Source organism: Ranitomeya imitator, chromosome 3 (genome assembly GCF_032444005.1).
Source record: "Ranitomeya imitator isolate aRanImi1 chromosome 3, aRanImi1.pri, whole genome shotgun sequence".
In the NCBI taxonomy this organism is placed as follows: Eukaryota; Metazoa; Chordata; class Amphibia; order Anura; family Dendrobatidae; genus Ranitomeya; species Ranitomeya imitator.
In genome coordinates, this window is record NC_091284.1 from 786,743,022 (window position 1) to 786,766,392 (window position 23,371).

Consider the following 23,371-nt stretch of genomic DNA (forward strand, 5'->3'; position numbering starts at 1 on the left):
AATCATGTGCACAAAATTGCAGAATGCATTCTAAATGATAGGATGCATAATGTACGAGTTTTTATCGCAAAAAGCATGAATAACTCAAGAACCTGAACATGTGCACATACCCTTATATTCCTGCACACGTTTTTTTTGGTGCACATCCTTCTGTCCCCACAATGTTCCACAACGTACTGTGAATTAAAGGGGTTGTCCACTACTAGGACAACTCTTCTCACGGAGTTTGCCCCTGCAAAAATAAAAACCCTCATCTCTTCCAAGTAGTGGACAACCCCTTTAAGAAAAATAAACACTGATGTAATGTAGTGAGGTTATAACACATGCTGTAGTCACTGACCTCTGCCCCAAAGAGGTAGATTCCAGTGAAGGTGAGATGACTTGGGGAGCAGTCGCAGGATGTCCCGATCCACAGGCTGCACTTTGTCCAGGTCTGTGCTTGCAGAATCAGGGACCCCATTCAGACATATACAAGACCAACATTTGATATTTTCTGTTTTGTTTTTTGTTTTTTGACATGTGTGCAAGGTTAATAAGGCCGGTGCTTGTGGGCATGTGGGGTAAGAAGCTCAGCAGATTTGAGCTTGAGTAGCATAATCCCTAGGATACATAATGAATCTTTCATCTCATGTAGCAGTACTTTTAAGGTCTGACAGCTCACCATGGCGGCTGAAAACCATGGAAGCATGGGCACTCGGTGAACCCTTTGGAAGGGCTAAACTTGATGCATTGACACCTGCCTTGGGTGCATACTGAACAGTATCTTGACTGGCGGTCTTCATGTGACATTTCTAAACCCAGATGTTGCATGGCCCTATCTACAGTGCAGACCTAATCTGTGATGTCCTGAAGACGGGAGGAGCACACGGCTGATCTCTCCTCCCCTCTGAAGCCACTTGCTAGGTTTCTGGGTATAGAATTGATGGTGCCATGACAGAAGGCAATGAAGGACCCACCTCCATACTGTGCACATGCTGCATAGTCTGTGTGCACGCTCAGCACCAAGGCTGGGTTCAGTCAGCACTCGCTCTGGCAAATTGCAAGTTAAGTCAGGAAATTGGTCAATATATAAACTGAGAGCGCCAAGCTCTTGGCCATGTCAAGGGTGCACCTACACCAGCACCCTTCATATGCATGTTGTATAGTCTTCATATAAGCAGCATATATATCACTGTTATAACAATTTTCATAGGACCAAGTCTCTTGCATTACTGTTATAATTAGAGCAGTTTGCATTTCGATGTCACTGACTACTTTACCATCAACTTATTTATCCTCAAGGTTACTTTGAAGCTGGCATCTCCCAATCCGAGACTTTGATAAATGGAGCAGCCATTGCCATGGGGCTTCTTGTAGTTGTTCTTCTGACCCTGACGACATGGACTATGTGCAGACAACGGAAATGTAAATCTGTACCAATCAGCAACTCTCCTATGAAGAAGACTGTCCAGGTTGGGACAATATCGGCTAAATGCTCCTAAGATGGAACTCTAACCATAATCACAAGCCTAAGATGGCTGCGGGCACTAGGGCGACTTCTGTTTGGATAAGGGGCAAGGTTGACTGCATCCAGAGCAGTATCGCAACAAACTCCTCTACATCAAGATCTGCACTTGTACCCATCCAGACATCTGGGTTTTTATGGTGTCAAATGACTAAAAATGTAACTGCACTGCTATAATGGTGGACAGAAATCTGTGTGAAGACGTATTGATTGTGTCAATAAAACAATGCTTTCCTATTTCTCGTGTGTATAGTTTAATCTAGTTGTTAACATGAAGTTCCCAAAAAATTGGGTGGGTGTCAGATGCAACAGTCGTTCTACATCTGGCTGCCAAAGGTCTGTAAGTTTAGCATTGCAGATGCCTTCTTAATCCTGATTTTTGAACAGTGGCTCTAACTGACATACCTGGGTGTTTATAAACTCCCAGCCTACTTCAGGGAGTTGCCAGTGATAGTTTGCAGTGGGGACTTACCAGTGCTCATTCCCCCCCCCCCCCCCCCCCCTTCCTCTCCATATCCAGGCCCTAGCTCTAGAGATATACTGTACTTACAAACCCTCTGCCTTCACACATTGTTTTTGAAGTGGTAATCCTCTGATGCAGCAGAAGCAAAACTGCTCTACAGTGGCACTGGAGAGGGCACAGTTCTGCCACCCAAAGCTCAACCACACAGCCACCATCGACTAAATCATGAGGACACTGCCCATGGGAGACTGGGGATTCATGCACCCCTGATATAGAATCTTAAGGGGGGTTGTCTCAAGGCCAAGAATGCATGCAGGAGAAAGTTTTTATAAGGGAGGAAACCTTTTGAATAATCAGTTTCTGGCTCGTATAGTGCTCTACAAAATATACTGTATGATTAGGAGCCAGCCAATAACCCAATACAGTACCTTCAGCAGCTGGGGTTCAAAGATAAATGCACAAATATAGCTCCATGCTTGTGCAGCACCCCAGGTAACTGGTTGCTGCAGTGATCTTGCCTTCGGGGAGGGTGATGACATGCTTGGAGGCAAGGGGGATTCTTTCTACCAGGTAAGGCACTTACACTCAACACATCCAAATCTAGGCCAGGAGGGGGGAGCTCAGGACCTGGATTCAGGGGAGTGTCCCTTGGCTATATGTATCCTGTTCTGGAGGAGCTAGTTAGTAGTGAGTCTGAGGGGAGTGAGGAGAGTAGAAGGATGTCTGGAGCAGATGTAGGGGCCGAGCAGTCATGAGGGAGCTGCTACCCCTGGAAAGAGTGAGGAGAGTTGAATTGTGAAGGATCTGAGGGGGGAAGAAGCAGAGTGGAGGAAAGGGGCTCAGGAGGGGAACCCTCAGAGCCAGAGCACTGAAGCCGGGTACTGGGAACCCGAGGTCATGTTCTCCAGGACGCTTAACAAAAACGGAGGGCATAGGACTATGTCAATTGCATATAACAAGTCTGAGGTGAAGCAGTAACCCTAGGAGCCGGGTCATCTAAGAGATCCTATAAACGGGTTCAAACTGCCTAGCGTACAGACATCTGTCTTAGGACAGGAGAGAGGGGACCCTGTCAGCAAGCTTTAAGATGCAGGGACCTTGCCATCTGGCGCAAGTAGGAAAGGATTACGGATCTCCTATTGCCTCCAAGCTGGCCAGACTACAACTACCCTACACCTGGTACCCTGGACTGAGGACTGCTACCATCAGTAAACCAGGTAAAAGACTGCAAACTCTGCATCCTCCACTTATTCGTCGGCTTACACCATCTTGCCATACACTTGGGAAGCCCTGGGGACCCCACTTTACCTGTAGGAAGCATTACCATCTTGCTGCAACAACATCACCCCAGAGGACCCATTTAAGCAGTGTCGGTCCCTATTGACCGAATACCACAGGTGGCGTCATGAACAATAGACATTACAAATCCCTTTAAAGACCTTCCCCTTTAATTGGACTCCCAGGGCCACGGACCAGATCGCAGCCACTATGACATCCCCTTTAAGACCAGACCCGATACCAAGTACCCCACAGCCCTGGCAGGGCACTACACTTGGTCATTCTGGAGTCATTTCAGAATAACATATAGATGGGTATGGCGAATGGATCATATTTCTAAACCATTATATTTGCATGATGTATGACCGCGTGATGCAGTCACCTAATCACGCTGCTGAAGTCTCTACAGTGCCTCCAAGGAGAACTCGGTAAAGTAAGCTAACAGATGAGTATTACTGGGGTAGTGTGAGGTGGGAGGACAGTGTGAGGGTCATTGTGAAGAGGGTATGGAAATGGGGTAAAGTGTGTGACGGGGCCATTTAAGATGGGGACAGTGGGACGGTTACAGCTAATAAGAATGGACAGTATGGAAGCAACATCATATAGGAAAGGACAGTGGAGGTCACGTACCATAATACTGACTCTTATTGATTGTCTATTCAGTACTGTAGTTCCTGTATGGTCAGGGGTGAACCTAGCCTCTCTGCTGCCTGAGGCGAACGGAAAAATGGCGCCCTCCCCCCACAGTCCCTGCCTCACTGCCTGTGCACACACATCCTTCCACCGAACCCGGTAATCGCCGCTCGCAGTAGCATACCAGCAGAGGTGTATCTAGGATTTCTGGCACTAGGGACAAGAATTCATTTTGGTGCCCCCCCCTCCACCAAGGACATATGCGATTTGCACACTCAGTCATGTGCCCACGAGCTCCTCTCCCCAATACTCTCAATGTTTGGTGAAAAACTGAGAAGCAGAAAAGAAGCTCGTTGTCACAGGACCACAAGTATGAAAGTCGCATATGAGTGAAGTGTCCATGTGACGACTACTGGAACCTGCAGAGCTGAATCCTGAGATCGCAGCTTCTGAATTCTCACAACGCATGCACTGCACACTTTTAGGATTCTCCCTGGCCGGTGGACAGTCATATCAGCACATGTATGTGATTTGTATCATTCTGGCCACATTCCGCCTAGACGTGCCTGGCCTCGCTTAGTTCATTTTCAATGACGGAGGCCACATATGTCTAGTCAGCACATGACCGCATGTATGTAAATCACCAGCACGAGAGAATCCTGACAGCGTGCAGTTCGCACTGTGAGAAGTCAGAAGTCTGCAGTCACAAAGAATGACTGCAGACTCATTACAAACCTGGACATCCTCTTTAAAGCTCCTAACATAAATAAAAACATGAGAATTAGTTAGTATCACAAATAACATTTACATCCAGGTACCTTATAGATGGCATTGACTCTGAAGCCGTTCTTCTTTTCTTCATCTTGTCCAGACCCCATGATGAGTTTTCTCATCCACAGCCGTCTCTGCAGACTTCCATCTTTTCCGCTCTTTTGCAGAAATTCTCCACAAGACGCCCTTAAAGATACAAGTGTCATTATAATGCTCCGGAATAAAAAATTGCCCCTCACTATATTGTCTGCACAAAATATGACCCCCACACTGTCCCTCTTATGGTACATGCTCTTCACACTGACCTCTCCTTTCCATACCGGCCTTCTCTTCACACTGTCCTCTCACACTGTGTCCCCCCTAGAGGGCCTAGTATTTATACTCCATATTTATACTCCATCCTCCCACCCTGCGTTCACGGCTCCCCCATCCTTCTCCCCTGCATTCACGGCTCCCCCATCCTTCTCCCCTGCGTTCACGGCTCCCCCATCCTTCTCCCCTGTGTACATGGCTCCCCTATCCTTCTCCCCTGTGTTCACGGCTCCCCCATCCTTCTCCCCTGCGTGCATGTGTCCCCTGCGTTCACGGCTCCCCCGTTCTTCTCCCCTGCGTTCACGGCTCCCCCATCCTTCTCCCCTGCGTTCACGGCTCCCCATCCTTCTCCCCTGCGTTCACGGCTCCCCCATCCTTCTCCCCTGCGTTCACGGCTCCCCCATCCTTCTCCCCTGCGTTCACGGCTCCCCCATCCTTCTCCCCTGCGTTCACGGCTCCCCCATCCTTCTCCCCTGCGTTCACGGCTCCCCCATCCTTCTCCCCTGCGTTCACGGCTCCCCATCCTTCTCCTCTGCATTCACGGCTCCCCCATCCTTCTCCCCTGCGTGCTTGGCTCCCCCATCCTTCTCCCCTGCGTGCTTGGCTCCCCCATCCATCTTCCCTGCGTGCTTGGCTCCCCCATCCTTCTCCCCTGCATGCATGGGTCCCCCATCCTTCTCCCCTGCGTTCATTGCTCCCCCATCCTTCTCCCCTGCGTGCTTGGCTCCCCTATCCTTCTCCCCTGCGTGCATGCCTCCCCTATCCTCCCACCCTGCGTGCATGGCTCCCCATCCTTTTTCCCTGTCATACTCACCTCTCACCGCGTGGCACAGAACAGAACTTCCTGGCATCTCTTCTGCAGCGTCTTCCTTCCTGTCTTCAGCGGTCACATGATAGCGCTAATTAAGGTCATGAATATGTGCATATTCATGACCTTAAATGAGAGGTACCATGTGATCGCTGAAGACAGGACGCACTGCCGGCGCTAAGACGCAGTTGCAGCCACCGCTGGAGGAAGGTGAGTATTATGTCTTCAGGGAGGGGGGCGGGAAGGAGGGGGGGCGGGCACTTGACCCCGGAGTTTTATAAAAAAAAGAAAAAACTAGCAGCGCAAATCCAGTTACTATAGAGTCTGCCGCCCTCTCTCTTCTGCCACCTGAGCCAAAGGGCTCAAATCGCCTAATGGTAGCAGCGTCCCTGTGTATGGTCCGTAGTCTAACTAGTAACTACTGGCATCTCCTTACCATTGTTAAAGACATACAACTTCCAGTAAGTTCATGCGATACAATTGAATATGGGGCTGACCTGACACTGTAATTGATAGCTGTTCTAATCATGGTAATGTATTAATGATGGTTCTGGTGATTATTGGGGGTTTTGGTTTATTTTTCTGCAGCTTCTAGTGCTGTTTTCATGCACTGTTTTTGGTTCTGACGCTGTACACGTAGCAAGCCATAAATTGTTAGAAAATATGATACATGGCAATGTTGGTTAAATATTGTCATCTGACAAGTTAATGAGCACTGTAGCATGCCAAATCCTAACAGCGTGTAAGTTACTCAGTCAGGATTCGGCTCTGCTTTCCAGTTCCAGTCGTCATCGTGACCACACACGTGATTTTCACACTTAGGGCTTGTTTTCACTTGCGAGGAACACGTCCGTGTCTCGCATGTGGAAACGAAGCTCTGGTGCCGGCACTCCGGAGTGGAGCGTGCGGCTGCATGTGTTGCTATGCGGCCGCACGCTCCGCTCCACAGTGTCGGCGCCAGAGCTTCGTTTCCACATGCGAGACACGGACGTGTTCCTCGCAAGTGAAAACAAGCCCTTAGGGTATATGCACACGACATGTTATCCATGCAGATTCCGCTTGGAACATACCTTGGAAAAAGCGCTAACACATTACAAAGAATGAACATAATCTTACTCCTCTCTCCTTGGCGTCCCCCATATCGGCGGTTGTACAATCTGCTTATATATCTGTCTTCAGTTCTTCGCTAGGCCCTGGCCTTCACTGGGTCACAATACACGTCATTGACATTAGTCCTTGCACATGATGACGTGACGGCTAAATAATAGTAGCGCCAGAGGCCCAGAAACAGGAGAAGACTAAGGATCTGATCGGAGGACTGGTAGCGGCAGGAGAGGTATGGGGAGGACCGCGAAAAAGATAGTATACAATTTTTTTTATGTGTATTCAATTTCTCAACCGATTTCAAGTAAATCCAGCAAATTTACGTTTCGTCAGATTCACTCCTATCTAGTTGTTGTAGTTTTTTTTATATATATACACTGCTCAAAAAAATAAAGGGAACACATAAACAACAGAATATAAGTCCAACTAAATCAAACTTCTGTGAAATTAAACTGTCCACTTAGGAAGCAACACTGATTGACAATCAATTTCACATGCTGCTATGCAAATGGAATAAACAACAGATGGAAATTATTGGCAATTGTCAAGACACACTCAATAAAGGAGTGGTTCTGCAGGTGGGGACCACAGACCACATCTCAGTACCAATGCGTTCTGGCTGATGTTTTGGTCACTTTTGAATGTTGGTTGTGCTTTCACACTCTTGGTAGCATGAGACGGACTCTACAACCCACACAAGTGGCTCAGGTAGTGTGTAAGAGGGTGAACTGTAGTCCCACTGAGAGGACACTAGGACCCTGTGGTTTTTGCCTGTTGCAGCAGAGGACAGACCTCCCAGAGACAATGTGTGCTGCGGGGTGGGGTCTAGTGTCTCGAGTGTAAAGTGAAAGTAGGAAGTGAGAGCTGAGAGAGAAAAGGCGGGAAGAAAAGGAGAGGCTGCTGTGAGATCATAAAAAGAGACTGTGTGGATTTACTGCAAGTGTTTTTGGAGGAAAAGAAGCTTTTGAGAGACTTTTTGTTGCTAACGTTCCCCTGGAGAAGAGCTAACCTTTTGTTTAACTCTGTGAGAGACTTGTGTTGCTAACGTTTCCTGGAGAGGAGCTAACCCTTTATCTAAGAAAAGACGGAGACTTTGCTAAGAACCCAGTACGAATTTGGAAGTCTGTGGATTCCCTGTGCATTGAGTGGAGAAACAAGTCTGGACAGACTGCTGATACAGAGACGGACGGATTGTCGTGGAAGCATTCCTAGGAGCTACAGAAGCAGAGACTACATCGTGAGACCACTAACTAAGTCCCCGGCGTTTGAGCTCGGCATCGGCCGACAAGACAAGAGGAGCTTGCTGTAACTTATTGGCGCTGAAGATATGAACTGGCTACAGCCTCTGCGGATTCCTGCCTGAGAGGAAATCTATCTCAGGATACGGTACCATAGTTATAGATACCCGGGTATCTCTGCTCAGAGTGTTAAGTTGTTACTTTAGAGGTGTATCTTATATTAGAGTTGTGTAAGTTATACTCAATGTGCCATTCCAGGGGCTCCCTTAATAACACTACATTCAATTTACACTTGTTCCTGTTTTTAGTTGTCTGTTAGGTAAATTTCTTACTAGTCTGTTGTAGTACACAGTTCTCAGGAGACCTTTGAGTGGCACAGTGATTTCAGCTGCTGCTGAATTAGTGTATCTTTGGGGTGTATCTGCCTTAATATTCTCCATATTACCTTGATTAATTTGCCTTTGAGTAAATACCGTTGGAGATTTCTGCCTTGGTCTTGGTTTGTGACTCACTGGATCTTATTCAGACCTCTGGTCATTACATTTTTGGCGTAGTCGGCAGGATCCAGTGTTTGTCATGGACGAGGGCGAGGGTGGAAATGACCCCGCTGTATCCGCATCCTCCTCGGGGGTTGGGGTTCCCCTGGCAGCCGCTGCGACTCCGGGTGGGTATGTGCCTGTAGGAGCTTTACTTCAGCACATGCCGAAATACGATGGGCGCAATATGGCGTTGCAAGATTGGGCTGAAAGAATCCAGGGTATTCTGCGCATGTGTAATTTGACCCCCGCGTTACGCGCTGAGCTGGCATTAAATGCACTGGAGGGAGATATTAGGCGTATGGTGATGGTGCGCCCAGAATCAGAGAGGGATACATTAGAAAAGATTTTGGAACTGTTAGAGGGGAGTTTGGGGGGCCGAGCGCGTGTGGCCCAGCTTCGGTCCCTATTCTTTAATCGTCCCCAGAGAGAGTGTGAGTCCCTGATGCAGTACTCTAATATTTTGCAAGAGATGTTGAATGAGATGCAGCGACTAGACCCGGGGGCCATGGGGGCGTTCCGGGAGGTAGACCGCTTGCTCCGGGACCAATTCATCACCGGTTTAGCCCATAGACTTCTCCGGGACAAGCTGTTGGAAATGGCCCGGGTTGCACCAGAGGTATCTTTCTGGCAGATTTACCGAGCTGCAGTGGAAAGGGAAGAGAAATCAGCCTATGTTCCCGAGGGGTCAGTGAACAGTGCCCAGCTGGAGGAAGGTGTGTCATCAGGGTCGGGGGCAGAGGGGCTTGTAAGCGTCGTACAAGCTTTGCGTGCTGAGGTGAAGGAGTTGAAGCTGAAATTGTCTCAACTGACAGTTGATCCCGCCTCTATCCCCTCACGGGAACCTCCTGCCCCACCCCCTGGAACGGTGACCCCGCAAATGGCCAGGTCGTCCTATCAGAATGAGTCAAGCCCTCGCCCACGAGGAACAATCACCTGCTGGAAGTGTGGCCGCCAGGGACACATCTCGCGCTACTGCCGGGCGCTTACAGCCCCAGAAACCCTGTCGCCGGCTTTAAACTTCCGGCCGCTGCCATGAGAGGGCAAGCAGCAGCGGCCCCACCCACACAAAGCCCTCGACGGAATGAACAAGATTTGTTTGCATGTAGTCCAGTGATAGAAGCAGAGTTTGAAGGGTGGAAGATGAGGTGCTTGGTTGACACGGGATCCGAATGTACTATAATGCCTCTAGAAGTATATGAGAGATACTTCAGTCGACTAGTGATTCCAGAGGATGGCCGAGTGATACGACTGACCGCCGCAAATAATGGTCAATTGTCAGTCAAAGGGATCGTGTGGATGCAACTAAAAATGTTTGGTCAAGAGCTGGGGCAGAAAGGGGTAGTACTGGTGGATCACCCCCCTAGAAGAGGGATGGAAGTGACGCTCGGAATGAACGTGCTGCGAGATTTGAATCACCAGATGTATGCCAGTGAAGGACCCCGATACTGGGCCCGTGCGACAAGACACCGACCCACACAGAGAATTCTACACCGTCTAGTGCTGAGTTGCGACTTGCTGAAAAGTGCGGTCCCAGGTGGCCGGGTGGGCCGGGTCCGAGTGACTTCGAGGGCCCCGATCCTGCTGGGACCCAGACAAGAGGAACTCTTAATGCTGCCTGTGGGAGCTGCACAGAGATTGAATGGGCTTGAAGTGTTACTTGAGCCCGCCCGAGAGGGTTCCTCATTTGCCAAGGTACATGTGGCCTGGTCTTTGGCGATTGTGAAGAATGGACGAGTGCCGGTCCGATGCATCAATGTTTTAGATGAAGCTGTTGCAATTCCCGCTGGGACCATACTGGCTGAACTGTTCGTGCCGGCAGAGAAGGTGCCGGAAAATGCAGGGTTCGAATTGCGACCAGACCAACAGTCATCCTGGACATTCGCGGTCGAGGTAGGCCGGACTGAACCTCCTACGGAGGAATAGAATGTTCATGTGATCATGGAGCAGATGGGAGTGGATCGGGAGAAGCTGACCCCTGTGCAGTTGGAGCAGTTGGAGAGAGTTTTGTGGGAACATCAAGAGACATTTTCCCGACATGGAGAGGACTTCGGGTGTACCCAGACGATTGAGCATGAGATTCCAACGGGGGATACTCCACCCATTAGAGAAAGATATCGTCAAATTCCTCCGGCGCTCTATCAAGAGGTGAAGAGCATGGTGGCCAGTATGCTGGACAACCAAGTGATCCGAGAGAGCCGGAGTCCCTGGGCGGCCCCTGTAGTCTTGGTCCGCAAGAAGGATGGGACACTCCGATTTTGTGTGGACTATCGGAAATTGAATGCCCACACCGTACGGGACGCATATCCTTTACCCCGTATTGAAGATTCCCTGTCGGCCCTGGGTCGGGCCAAGTATTTCTCAACGTTGGATTTGGCAAGCGGGTACTGGCAGGTCCCAATGGCTGAAAAAGATCGGGCCAAGACGGCGTTTGTCTTGCCAATGGGGCTCTTTGAGTTCAACCGGATGCCCTTTGGCCTCGCTACCGCCCCAGGAACCTTCCAACGCCTGATGGAACATTGCATGGGCGATCTAAATTTTGAATCAGTCCTGATATATCTAGACGACATTGTGGTGTTCGGAACCTCATTTGAAGATCATCTGGAGAAGCTGCGTCAAGTTCTCCGGCGGCTCAAGAGCTACGGCCTGAAAATAAAGCCAAAAAAATGTCAACTGTTACGAAACCAGATTGAATATTTGGGGCATCTGGTGACCCCGGACGGGGTACTACCTTTAGCCAGTAAGATTAAGGCGGTACAAGAGTGGCCACCTCCTTGTGACCTGCGAGAAGTGCGGGCCTTCCTGGGCCTAGCAGGATACTATCGGCGGTTTGTGCCTAAATTCTCACAAGTGGTGAGTCCCTTGAATGAACTTTTGAGAGGGACAGCGCTGGGTCCTCGAAATCGCCCCATTCCATGGGGGCCCCTACAGAAAAAGGCATTTGATGGAGTGAAAACCGCCCTAACGAGTGCCCCATTGCTGGCCTACGCCCGGTTTGACACCCCTTTTTTGTTGTATACCGATGGTAGTCTTCATGGGTTGGGGGCAGTACTAGCACAGGTGCAGGACGGCCGAGAACGAGTGATTTCTTATGGCAGCAGATCTTTAAGAGACTCCGAGCGAAATCCGGCTAACTACAGCTCATTCCGGCTGGAATTGCTGGCCCTGGTGTGGGCAATGACAGAACGCTTCGCCGAGTATCTAACAGGAGCTGAGGTGCTAGTCATGACAGATAACAACCCGCTAGCTCACTTAGAGAATGCAAAACTGGGGGCGTTGGAGCAGCGGTGGGTCGCCAGACTGGCCAAGTTCAATTACCGCATTAAATTTCGCTCTGGTCGAGAGAACGGCAATGCAGATGCATTGTCAAGGGTGCCCCTTGGGTCATCCGGGGAAGATGTTGACGAACAACTTGAGGATACTGAAACTCCAGCTTTGGGGCAGATACCTATCTTCCAAAGTGTGGTACACTCAAGTGGGGTGGCCACCGGGATACCCTGTGTCCTGGGTAAAACACCCTCAGATTGGACAAGAGTCCAGGATGAGTGTCCGGACATTGCACTTGTGCGCCGTTGGGTACAAAACAAGGCCTGGCCCAGTGCAGAGGACAAGGCTCAGTTGTCCATGGAAGGAATGAAACTCCTTCGACAATGGGATAAATTGTGTGTGGAGCAAGGTCTTTTGTATCGTAAGGTGTACCTGCCATCGGAGCTGCAGCATCGGTACCAACTGATAATTCCTGTGGGGATGGGGCCAGTGGTCGCTCGTGAAGCGCATGAGAAGGGGGCCCATTTTGGAAGTGAAAAGACACTTCAGTGGTTGCAGCGAGTCCTCTACTGCCCTGAGTTGGGAGGGATGGTGGCCGACGCGTGTCGGCAGTGCCGAATTTGTGGGCTCAACAAAAGCCCTGAGCAGCGGGCTCCCACACAGTCTATTAAGACTCTAGCTCCACTGGAGCTACTCATGATTGACTACGTGTTGATAGGGTACTCTACGTCAGGGTACTCCTATTGCCTGGTGATGACAGATCACTTTACCAAGTATGCTGTAGCGGTGCCGACAAGAGATCAGACGGCCAAGTCGGCGGCTGAGGCAGTGTGCCGACATTTCTTCCAAGTGTTCGGGTGTCCGCAGAGAATACATTCAGATCAAGGGGCCTGCTTTCAGGGGACGCTGATGAAAGAGTTGCACCAGCTCTATGGTATCGAGCAGTCGAGAACAACGCCTTACCACCCTCAGGGTAACGGGGCGTGTGAGCGTTTTAATCGGACCCTGTTGCAAATGTTGAGGTCCTTAGAGAGTCAGCAACAGACATGCTGGCCTGAGTATCTCCCCGAATTGATGTGGGCTTACAATAACAGGGTGCACAGTACTACTGGTTACTCACCACACATGTTGATGTTTGGTAGACCTGGCCGAGACATTGAGGATTTGAACATGCCAGATCCCTCCTCCGCCCCCCTTCGGACTGCATCCGAGTGGGTACGAGAGCATCGGCGGCGGTTGAGGGTGGTGCATCAGGTGGTGGGCGACCGCCTTCGACAGGTGGTCCATAAGGACACGCGACCTGTACAAACAGAGCTGTTCTCTCCGGGGGACAGAGTGTTGGTGAGGACAAAACGACGGTCAGGAAAGCTGAGTGACCGATGGGAGGCGATACCGTATCTGATAAAAAAACAGGTGAACCCTGAGATTCCAGTGTACGAGGTCGAACCGGTGGGGACAGGGGGGCCAACCCGTAATTTGCATCGTAACATGTTAAAACGGTGCTGGTTTGAAGATTCGGCGCCTACCCCCCTAGAGCCAGAGGCCATGTTCCAAGGGGCGGAAGCTCTGAATGATCTTGAGTTTGATGGTGTGCTTACTCCTGCGCCTGCTTATTTGCCCCCTGTGACCGATCTGGCCTCGGGGGATGAGAATGTTGGGGATATGGAGGATGTTGTTGAGGAGAGTGCATCAGGTCAACTGCTTGGTCCTGACTCTGTATCACAGGACATCGAGCCGCAGGAGGAGACAACTCCACTTACGCCCACTAACACGACCAGGGAAGAGACTCTAGCTCCCTCTAAGGTCGCACCTGTTGATGTAGGACTCAGGAGAACTACACGATCTACGGCAGGAATACCGCCTCAGCGATATGCTCAAGATGAATTTGAGTGGGGAGGTATGTCGAGGACGCCAACCTCTAGTGGGGTGGCATGTAAGAGGGTGAACTGTAGTCCCACTGAGAGGGCACTAGGACCCTGTGGTTTTTGCCTGTTGCAGCAGAGGACAGACCTCCCAGAGACAATGTGTGCTGCGGGGTGGGGTCTAGTGTCTCGAGTGTAAAGTGAAAGTAGGAAGTGAGAGCTGAGAGAGAAAAGGCGGGAAGAAAAGGAGAGGCTGCTGTGAGATCTTAAAAAGAGACTGTGTGGATTTACTGCAAGTGTTTTTGGAGGAAAAGAAGCTTTTGAGAGACTTTTTGTTGCTAACGTTCCCCTGGAGAAGAGCTAACCTTTTGTTTAACTCTGTGAGAGACTTGTGTTGCTAACGTTTCCTGGAGAGGAGCTAACCCTTTATCTAAGAAAAGACGGAGACTTTGCTAAGAACCCAGTACGAATTTGGAAGTCTGTGGATTCCCTGTGCATTGAGTGGAGAAACAAGTCTGGACAGACTGCTGATACAGAGACGGACGGATTGTCGTGGAAGCATTCCTAGGAGCTACAGAAGCAGAGACTACATCGTGAGACCACTAACTAAGTCCCCGGCGTTTGGGCTCGGCATCGGCCGACAAGACAAGAGGAGCTTGCTGTAACTTATTGGCGCTGAAGATATGAACTGGCTACAGCCTCTGCGGATTCCTGCCTGAGAGGAAATCTATCTCAGGATACGGTACCATAGTTATAGATACCCGGGTATCTCTGCTCAGAGTGTTAAGTTGTTACTTTAGAGGTGTATCTTATATTAGAGTTGTGTAAGTTATACTCAATGTGCCATTCCAGGGGCTCCCTTAATAACACTACATTCAATTTACACTTGTTCCTGTTTTTAGTTGTCTGTTAGGTAAATTTCTTAATAGTCTGTTGTAGTACACAGTTCTCAGGAGACGTTTGAGTGGCACAGTGATTTCAGCTGCTGCTGAATTAGTGTATCTTTGGGGTGTATCTGCCTTAATATTCTCCATATTACCTTAATTAATTTGCCTTTGAGTAAATACCGTTGGAGATTTCTGCCTTGGTCTTGGTTTGTGACTCACTGGATCTTATTCGGACCTCTGGTCATTACAAGTGCAGCTCATCCAGGATGGCACATCAATGCGAGCTGTGGCAAGAAGGTTTGCTGTGTCTGTCAGCGTAGTGTCCAGAGGTTGGAGGCGCTACGAGGATATAGACCAGTACACCTGGAGATGTGGAGGGGGTCATAAGAGGGCAACAACCCAGCAGCAGGACCGCTACCTCAGCCTTTGTGCAAAGAGGAACAGGAGGAGCACTGCCAGAGCCCTGCAAAATGACCTCCAGCAGACCACAAATGTGCATGTGTCTGCACAAACGGTTAGAAACCGACTCCATGAGGATGGTCTGAGGGCCCGATGCCCACAGATGGGGGTTGTGCTCACAGCCCAACACCGTGCAGGTCGTTTGGCATTTGCCACAGGACACCAGGATTGGCAAATTCGCCACTGGCACCTTGTGCTCTTCACAGATGAAAGCAGGTTCATACTGAGCACATGTGACAGATGTGACAAAGTCTGGAGACACAGTGGAGAGCAATCTGCTGCCTCCAGCATCCTTCAGCATGACTGGTTTGGCAGTGGGTCAGTAATGGTGTGGGGTGGCATTTCTTTGGAGTGCTGCACCACCCTCCATGTGCTTGCCAGAGGTAGCCTGACTGTTGTTAGGTACCGAGATGAGATCCTCAGACCCCTTGTGAGACCATATGCTGGTGCGGTTGGCCCTGGGTTCCTCCTAATCCAGGACAATGCCAGACCTCATGTGGCTGGAGTGTGTCAGCAGTTCCTGCAAGATGAAGGCATTGAAGCTATGGATCGACCCGCCCGTTCCCCAGACATGAATCCGATTGAACACATCTGAGACATCATGTCTCGCACCATCCTCCAACATCACGTTGCTCCACAGACTGTCCAGGAGTTGGCGGATGCTTTAGTCCAGGTCTGGGAGGAGATCCCTCAGGAGACTATCCGCCGCCTCATCAGGAGAATGCCCAGGCATTGTAGGGAGGTCAGACAGGCATGTGGAGGCCTCATACACCACTGAGCATCATTTCCTTGTCTTGAGGCATTTCCACTGAAGTTGGATCAGCCTGTAACTTCATTTTCCACTTTGAATTTGAACATCATTCCAACTCCAGACCTCCGTAGGATATTAGTTGTGATTTATGTTGATAATTTTTAGGTTTTATTGTTCTCTTCCACTATGTAATGAATAAAGATTTACAACTGGAATATTTCATTCAGTGATATCTAGGATGTGGGATTTTAGTGTTCCCTTCATTTTTTGAGCAGTGTGTATAATTTCTGTGTAATTATGACAGACATAAGTACTGTATATATTTCACTGCACGCTTAATAATTTAAAAAACCTTTTTGGACAGGTACAATTGCCACTATTAATGTCTTTGTGATTTAGAGTCCATTGATTTCATTAATGTCCAAGGCAGAAGGTTATCATTTGGGTCTGCATCTACTAAATACCGTTAGTCTTTTTCTTAAAACCAGTGTGTAACAATTAGCGCTTCATTCCCATTCCAAATGTGTTACGTCATAAATAAACCATAAATAATATATAGAGAAAAAAAAACAAACCCTTTTCTCGAATGCGCGGGCACGCACTGACTGGCAGATTTCATTACGCATTTCTGCTGTTATGACAATGATTTCAGAACTTTTTGATGGAAATGTGCGACCGAAATGCGTATTCAACAAATTATTAATTTGTAAGATAAACCAGGCGAGAAAATACAGAAATGGAAGCGGAACACTGTGGAGGAGAATAAGAATGAGATGAAGAAAAGCCTCCATGGTGAGGAGTATGTTGCCAACGCCTTGGACAAGACCACTATTTTTCACCCCCTAACCCATGAACCATTAGCGCCCCTGGGGTTTACTCCACCAGTTCGGTATTGAACCCCTAATCCCTCAAGGACATGTATTATAATTTGAGGAAAATACTGAATTATATTTTGTGCTTTGATCTCCTAGGTTTTTCAGATTTTTTGCTACAGCTTTTTTTTTCTGCCCAGAGTAAAAAATTAGGGTTATAAAATGTGTAAAAATAAAAAAGAAGCTCCATAGTGATGTATTTAGACAGTACTGAAGTATGGGCACTGGTTCCATAATGTTTTCATTACTTGCTAATCTTCTGTAATCTCGCTGTCTTCGGCTGCTGTGCTCTGCATGGATAAAAATTTACTTTGTTAAACCGAGATTTGTCATTTTGGTGACTGCCTATGCAGAGTGCAGCAGCCACTAATCTAATCTGTGGCCTTCTGCATATGCAGCTCTAGGGGAGCATTGATTTTGTTTTTTTAGGTGACGATCACTTCAAAGTCTTGGGGGGGCATGGAGAAGGACATTTTTGTGCCCGCACAGACTGTGGCTCCAGCCACATCCCTTTTTTCCAGGAGCGCTAACTTTTTTTTGTTTCCTTCAACATGGCCATATGAGTGCTTGTTTCATTGCAGGACAAGTCTTAAATAATTCTATTAATTTTACTATACTGTATATAATACTGAAAAATGGAGAGGCAATCCATGTGTGGTAAAATTGCGAAAGCCCCTCCTCAATTTTTCCATTGTGTTTTTTTTTAGCTTTTTCATTGTGTGGAAAAAGCGATGTGGTAACATGATTCTCCAGGTCAATATGAAACTACCAAACCTGCTAGTGTGTACAGTATATATATTCAGAAGGTTGTAAACAAAATTTCTGGATTTGAGTCACTATCTTCTGAAATTTTTATCTTGATTTTGCAGGGCAAATTGATATTTGTATTAGTAACATAGTAACATAGTTAGTAAGGCCGAAAAAAGACATTTGTCCATCCAGTTCAGCCTATATTCCATCATAATAAATACCCAGATCTACGTCCTTCTACAGAACCTAATAATTGTATGATACAATATTGTTCTGCTCCAGGAAGACATCCAGGCCTCTCTTGAACCCCTCGACTGAGTTCGCCATCACCACCTCCTCAGGCAAGCAATTCCAGATTCTCACTGCCCTAACAGTAAAGAATCCTCTTCTATGTTGGTGGAAAAACCTTCTCTCCTCCAGACGCAAAGAATGCCCCCTTGTGCCGGTCACCTTCCTTGGTATAAACAGATCCTCAGCGAGATATTTGTATTGTCCCCTTATATACTTATACATGGTTATTAGATCGCCCCTCAGTCGTCTTTTTTCTAGACTAAATAATCCTAATTTCGCTAATCTATCTGGGTATTGTAGTTCTCCCATCCCCTTTATTAATTTTGTTGCCCTCCTTTGTACTCTCTCTAGTTCCATTATATCCTTCCTGAGCACCGGTGCCCAAAACTGGACACAGTACTCCATGTGCGGTCTAACTAGGGATTTGTACAGAGGCAGTATAATGCTCTCATCATGTGTATCCAGACCTCTTTTAATGCACCCCATGATCCTGTTTGCCTTGGCAGCTGCTGCCTGGCACTGGCTGCTCCAGGTAAGTTTATCATTAACTAGGATCCCCAAGTCCTTCTCCCTGTCAGATTTACCCAGTGGTTTCCCGTTCAGTGTGTAATGGTGATATTGATTCCCTCTTCCCATGTGTATAACCTTACATTTATCATTGTTAAACCTCATCTGCCACCTTTCAGCCCAAGTTTCCAACTTATCCAGATCCATCTGTAGCAGAATACTATCTTCTCTTGTATTAACTGCTTTACATAGTTTTGTATCATCTGCAAATATCGATATTTTACTGTGTAAACCTTCTACCAGATCATTAATGAATATGTTGAAGAGAACAGGTCCCAATACTGACCCCTGCGGTACCCCACTGGTCACAGCGACCCAGTTAGAGACTATACCATTTATAACCACCCTCTGCTTTCTATCACTAAGCCAGTTACTAACCCATTTACACACATTTTCCCCCAGACCAAGCATTCTCATTTTGTGTACCAACCTCTTGTGCGGCACGGTATCAAACGCTTTGGAAAAATCGAGATATACCACGTCCAATGACTCACCGTGGTCCAGTCTATAGCTTACCTCTTCATAAAAACTGATTAGATTGGTTTGACAGGAGCGATTTCTCATAAACCCATGCTGATATGGAGTTAAACAGTTATTCTCATTGAGATAATCCAGAATAACATCCCTCAGAAACCCTTCAAATATTTTACCAACAATAGAGGTTAGACTTACTGGCCTATAATTTCCAGGTTCACTTTTAGAGCCCTTTTTGAATATTGGCACCACATTTGCTATGCGCCAGTCCTGCGGAACAGACCCTGTCGCTATAGAGTCCCTAAAAATAAGAAATAATGGTTTATCTATTACATTACTTAGTTCTCTTAGTACTCGTGGGTGTATGCCATCCGGACCCGGAGATTTATCTATTTTAATCTTATTTAGCCGGTTTCGCACCTCTTCTTGGGTTAGATTGGTGACCCTTAATATAGGGTTTTCATTGTTTCTTGGGATTTCACCTAGCATTTCATTTTCCACCGTGAATACCGTGGAGAAGAAGGTGTTTAATATGTTAGCTTTTTCCTCATCATCTACAACCATTCTTTCCTCACTATTTTTTAAGGGGCCTACATTTTCAGTTTTTATTCTTTTACTATTGATATAGTTGAAGAACAGTTTAGGATTAGTTTTACTCTCCTTAGCAATGTGCTTCTCTGTTTCCTTTTTGGCAGCTTTAATTAGTTTTTTAGATAAAGTATTTTTCTCCCTATAGTCTTTTAGAGCTTCAATGGTGCCATCCTGCTTTAGTAGTGCAAATGCTTTCTTTTTACTGTTAATTGCCTGTCTTACTTCTTTGTTTAGCCACATTGGGTTTTTCCTATTTCTAGTCCTTTTATTCCCACAAGGTATAAACCGCTTACACTGCCTATTTAGGATGTTCTTAAACATTTCCCATTTATTATCTGTATTCTCATTTCTGAGGATATTGTCCCAGTCTACCAGATTAAGGGCATCTCTAAGCTGTTCAAACTTTTCCTTCCTAAAGTTCAATGTTTTTGTGACTCCCTGACAAGTTCCCCTAGTGAAAGACAGGTGAAACTGCACAATATTGTGGTCGCTATTTCCTAAATGCCCAACCACCTGCAGATTTGTTATTCTGTCAGGTCTATTAGATAGTATTAGGTCTAAAAGTGCTGCTCCTCTGGTTGGATTCTGCACCAATTGTGAAAGATAATTTTTCTTGGTTATTAGCAGAAACCTGTTGCCTTTATGGGTTTCACAGGTTTCTGTTTCCCAGTTAATATCCGGGTAGTTAAAGTCCCCCATAACCAGGACCTCATTATGGGTTGCAGCTTCATCTATCTGCTTTAGAAGTAGACTTTCCATGCTTTCTGTTATATTTGGGGGTTTGTAACAGACCCCAATGAGAATTTTGTTACCATTTTTCCCTCCATGAATTTCAACCCATATGGACTCGACATCCTCATTCCCTTCGCTAATATCCTCCCTTAAAGTGGACTTTAGACAAGACTTTACATAGAGACAAACCCCTCCTCCTCTCCGATTTTTACGATCCTTTCTAAACAGACTGTAACCCTGTAAGTTAACTGCCCAGTCATAGCTTTCATCTAACCATGTCTCGGTTATTCCCACTATGTCAAAGTTACCTGTAGATATTTCTGCTTCTAGTTCTTCCATCTTGTTTGTCAGGCTTCTGGCGTTTGCGAGCATGCAGTTTAGAGGATTTTGTTTTGTTCCAATCTCCTCACTGTGGATTGTTTTAGAAATGTTCTTACCTCCCTTCTGAGTATGTTTTCCTGGGTCGTCTTTGTTCGAGTCTAATGTTTTTCTTCCCGTCCCCTCTTCTTCTAGTTTAACGCCCTCCTGATGAGTGTAGCGAGTCTTCTGGCGAATGTGTGTTTCCCAGGTTTGTTGAGGTGTAGTCCGTCTCTGGCGAGGAGTCCATCATACCAGTAATTCACACCGTGGTCCAGGAATCCAAATCCTTGTTGTCTGCACCATTGTCTTAGCCAGTTGTTTGCATCAAGGATCCTGTTCCATCTCCTGGTGCCATGCCCGTCTACTGGAAGGATAGAAGAAAAAACTACCTGTGCATCCAGTTCCTTTACTTTCTTCCCCAACTCTTCAAAGTCCTTGCAGATTGTCGGTAGGTCCTTCCTTGCCGTGTCATTGGTGCCAACATGTATCAGAAGAAATGGGTGGACGTCCTTGGAGCTGAAGAGCTTTGGTATCCTATCGGTCACATCCTTGATCATCACACCTGGAAGGCAGCATACTTCTCTTGCAGTTATGTCCGGTCTGCAGATGGCTGCTTCTGTGCCTCTCAGTAGTGAGTCTCCCACCACCACCACTCTTCGTTGCTTCTTGGCTGTACTTTTTGCTGTCACTTGTTGCTGTGTACCCTTTTCTTTTTTGCTTGCTGGTATTGCTTCCTTCTTAGGTGTGCCATCTTCATCCTCTACAAAGATTTGATATCGGTTCTTCAGTTGTGTGGTTGGTGATTTCTCCATGGTCTTCTTGCTTCTTTTGGTCACATGCTTCCACTCATCTGCTTTTGGAGGTTCTCTGACACTTTTTGCACCTTCTGTGACCAGTAGAGATGCTTCTGTTCTGTCTAGAAAGTCTTCATTCTCTTTGATGAGTTTCAAAGTTGCTATTCTTTCTTCCAGACCCCGCACCTTTTCTTCTAAAAGGGCCACTAGTCTACACTTCTGACAGGTGAAATTTGATTCTTCTTCTGGTCGATCTGTGAACATGTAGCACATGCTGCAGCTCACCATGTAGGTTGTCACATCTGCCATGTTGCTCCTAGATCCTGCTGACTTGCTGTGTGTTTTCCTTCTTGTGTAATCTACTCAGCCAAGCTCTCTTGCAATAATGTCCTACAGGCAAAAATTCGCACGCCGTAAGGCGCGCGGTTTGGTGATGCTTTCGAAGCAGCTGGTCCCGGCTGTACCCAACGATCTTCTAGCTTAGGGAGACTTCGCTTCTCCCAGAAGGCACCTGGAATATGCAAATTTGCCTCCTGAAGCTTGAATCCCCGGTTTGGTGATGCTTTCGAAGCAGCTGGTCCCGGCTGTACCCAACGATCTTCTAGCTTAGGGAGACTTCGCTTCTCCCAGAAGGCACCTGGAATATGCAAATTTGCCTCCTGAAGCTTGAATCCCCGGTTTGGTGATGCTTTCGAAGCAGCTGGTCCCGGCTGTACCCAACGATCTTCTAGCTTAGGGAGACTTCGCTTCTCCCAGAAGGCACCTGGAATATGCAAATTAGCCTCCTGAAGCTTGAATCCCCGGTTTGGTGATGCTTTCGAAGCAGCTGGTCCCGGCTGTACCCAACGATCTTCTAGCTTAGGGAGACTTCGCTTCTCCCAGAAGGCACCTGGAATATGCAAATTAGCCTCCTGAAGCTTGAATCCCCGGTTTGGTGATGCTTTCGAAGCAGCTGGTCCCGGCTGTACCCAACGATCTTCTAGCTTAGGGAGACTTCGCTTCTCCCAGAAGGCACCTGGAATATGCAAATTAGCCTCCTGAAGCTTGAATCCCCGGTTTGGTGATGCTTTCGAAGCAGCTGGTCCCGGCTGTACCCAACGATCTTCTAGCTTAGGGAGACTTCGCTTCTCCCAGAAGGCACCTGGAATATGCAAATTAGCCTCCTGAAGCTTGAATCCCCGGTTTGGTGATGCTTTCGAAGCAGCTGGTCCCGGCTGTACCCAACGATCTTCTAGCTTAGGGAGACTTCGCTTCTCCCAGAAGGCACCTGGAATATGCAAATTAGCCTCCTGAAGCTTGAATCCCCGGTTTGGTGATGCTTTCGAAGCAGCTGGTCCCGGCTGTACCCAACGATCTTCTAGCTTAGGGAGACTTCGCTTCTCCCAGAAGGCACCTGGAATATGCAAATTAGCCTCCTGAAGCTTGAATCCCCGGTTTGGTGATGCTTTCGAAGCAGCTGGTCCCGGCTGTACCCAACGATCTTCTAGCTTAGGGAGACTTCGCTTCTCCCAGAAGGCACCTGGAATATGCAAATTAGCCTCCTGAAGCTTGAATCCCCGGTTTGGTGATGCTTTCGAAGCAGCTGGTCCCGGCTGTACCCAACGATCTTCTAGCTTAGGGAGACTTCGCTTCTCCCAGAAGGCACCTGGAATATGCAAATTAGCCTCCTGAAGCTTGAATCCCCGGTTTGGTGATGCTTTCGAAGCAGCTGGTCCCGGCTGTACCCAACGATCTTCTAGCTTAGGGAGACTTCGCTTCTCCCAGAAGGCACCTGGAATATGCAAATTAGCCTCCTGAAGCTTGAATCCCCGGTTTGGTGATGCTTTCGAAGCAGCTGGTCCCGGCTGTACCCAACGATCTTCTAGCTTAGGGAGACTTCGCTTCTCCCAGAAGGCACCTGGAATATGCAAATTAGCCTCCTGAAGCTTGAATCCCCGGTTTGGTGATGCTTTCGAAGCAGCTGGTCCCGGCTGTACCCAACGATCTTCTAGCTTAGGGAGACTTCGCTTCTCCCAGAAGGCACCTGGAATATGCAAATTAGCCTCCTGAAGCTTGAATCCCCGGTTT

At 47.7% G+C, this 23,371-nt stretch overlaps 1 protein-coding gene across 1 annotated transcript in view; it reads left to right on the forward strand.

Moving 5' to 3' along the window:
- The window catches only part of LOC138671769 (zona pellucida sperm-binding protein 4-like), a 119,717-nt gene that overhangs the window by 18,223 nt on the left and 78,123 nt on the right, over positions 1–23,371 (forward strand). The window lies entirely within an intron of this gene.